We start from the raw sequence: 2154 nt of genomic DNA, 5'->3' as shown, positions 1-2154 counted from the left end.
CTTGTGGTGACTAACTTCGATTTTTCACAGTGTGCTGTAAGTTAAATGTACTTCACGGTTAACCCAAAGTCACTTCCGAAAAACTATTTTCTCAAGGGAGTTTACTTAAGTTTGAAAGATATACAGGCACTTAGAAAAGGTAGTAAATCCCTCACCGTGTTTGAAAATCCCATTTGGTGCTTACTCCCTATTGGCTTCCGTGGGAATTGAGCTTGTTTGTGGTTTTGAAAAATCCCATGGGCACTTATATGCATCTTTATCTACTTAAAATTTTGGCTGTTGACAGTTTTGAAAACATTGTCTAATGGCTAGCAAACTAGAGACGTGATTTATGTTCCTGTCTTAGATTTCAGTGATTGCTAACATGGTCCTGTTTACAGGGGGTAACTTACTCTTTTGTTCAGCATGAAGATTACCTTCTGGCAAATGGCAATTGATTGATTTGTTATTTATTTTGCATTTATGATATTTCTTCTGCTGTGTTTTAAGGTATGTGTCAGCTGCATGGGACAGAAAGGATTTCAGTGCCTGGAAGCTAAAGGCATACAACAGAAAACAGTGTTTACATATGTGGTTCCTATTGCATTGAGCAAATTTTCACAAAACTGGAGTCTGACCTTTAGAGTTGACAGCACTGTATTTAATGTAATTTATTTGAAGGCTTCACTGATTTTTATTTTAGCTTTTAATATCTGACATATTCGCATTACTAAGGAATTCTGCCAAAAGCAATCCAAATCACAATTAAAAAGGCAAAGATGCAGAGTCAAGCTCATCACCCCCTATTCACCGTCCATAGAAAATCTGTGCAAATGGGGGTAGCAGATAGCTGCCTAGGCTGAGAGGTTAGTGATTTTTAGAAAGAGTATCAGCCAGCTTGCACATGTGAAAAGTGTCTCTCTCCTAAAGGCCGAGTAAGTAACTCAAAATGCAGGGTGAGGTTTACCTTATGAAGTGTTGGTTGTGAAGAAACTGGTAGATCATGAAAGTCATCCAGCAAAACAAGTTGGGTTTTTAGTAATTTATGAAAGTTACAGAGTAATTTGTTCATGGAATGCTGGCAAGAAGCAGTAGGCATGGTTGTTGGTCTTGCTGCAAAGATACTCTGCAAGGATCGGCAGCCAAGACAGGACAGACAGCCGCAACTGATGCTGACTGCTTGGCAAAATTGCTCAGATGGGTTTTAGTCCTCTGGATAAAGTTTTCTTACTACAGTTCCAGACCCCGAATTGCTTTGACACAGCAAAGCTTCAATAGGAAACCAAGTAACAAAACCTGCAAATACAGAGGAAGACATCACCTGATCTCCCGATAGCCTTTGTAACAGGAAAGGTCCAAAGGCCCTGGAGCAGAACACAAGAATTTTTGTGTCTGTGCTGGGTCTTACCAAATGTCCATCCAGCCTATTATTCTTGGCCTTTTGGCTAAGATTGTTGTGTCTGTTCTTGTCTGTTTAATATCTGATAGGTCTTTGCTGTGAGGACTTGCTATTAAATAGCTCTGTGGAGCTGAGCTGTGGCCTGAAGGCTTGCTCTGTCTTCTCCCTGCACCAAAACCCCTCGGTGACCATCACAGTAGAATACAGAAGGAGAACAAGGAGAACAAGACAGGGAAAAACACTGCTTCCCTGTATGTTCTGCCATTAGCTGTTTGCATCTCAGGGATTTCCTAAACCCATAGCATTATCCTTGTGGGAAGCTCTTGATGGGATCTAACAGTCATCTTAAACTCTTGGTCTCTTTGAGAAGCTAGGGATACGTGTGGTAATTAAGAACAATATATTTTGCTAGCTTTCTCTCTGGGCCTTATCAGATTGCTGAGCTGCAGTGTACAGGTGTGGTGGGATTTTAGAGACTGACAGGAACAAGCTTGACGGTCAATTGTACAAAGTCAGAGACTGCTAAGGACCAGAACCATCTGTGGGAGCTGCCTCTAAAACAAAGACTGACTTGCCAGGTGGTGCTGTGAAGACTCTGGTCACAAGGATTGTTTGCAGGAGAGCTGCTAGTTTATTAAACCTGCACGTGTCACTGGGCAAGAAGTGAGCCAGTGGTACGTGAAACAGGAGGAGCCTGTGGGGACTTGCACTGCAGGCAAGCCAGAAGGCAGAAACCAGAGGCTGTGCTTGTTACCTGGATAGAAAACTTTCAAATG

The 2154-nt window shown here is 42.0% G+C and overlaps 1 non-coding gene across 1 annotated transcript; it reads left to right on the top strand.

Moving 5' to 3' along the window:
• The first annotated feature begins 1404 nt into the window (after positions 1-1404).
• LOC116965834 lies at positions 1405-1572 on the top strand. Its single transcript, XR_004409696.2, has one exon. It is a non-coding gene; the product is annotated as a U2 spliceosomal RNA (small nuclear RNA).
• The last annotated feature ends 582 nt before the right edge of the window (positions 1573-2154 follow it).

Source organism: Tyto alba, unplaced genomic scaffold (genome assembly GCF_018691265.1).
Source record: "Tyto alba isolate M040663 unplaced genomic scaffold, T.alba_DEE_v4.0 Super-Scaffold_7, whole genome shotgun sequence".
NCBI classification, from domain to species: Eukaryota; Metazoa; Chordata; class Aves; order Strigiformes; family Tytonidae; genus Tyto; species Tyto alba.
The sequence above is the reverse complement of the archived record's forward strand: the minus strand, read 5'-3'. Positions and strand labels throughout refer to the sequence as shown.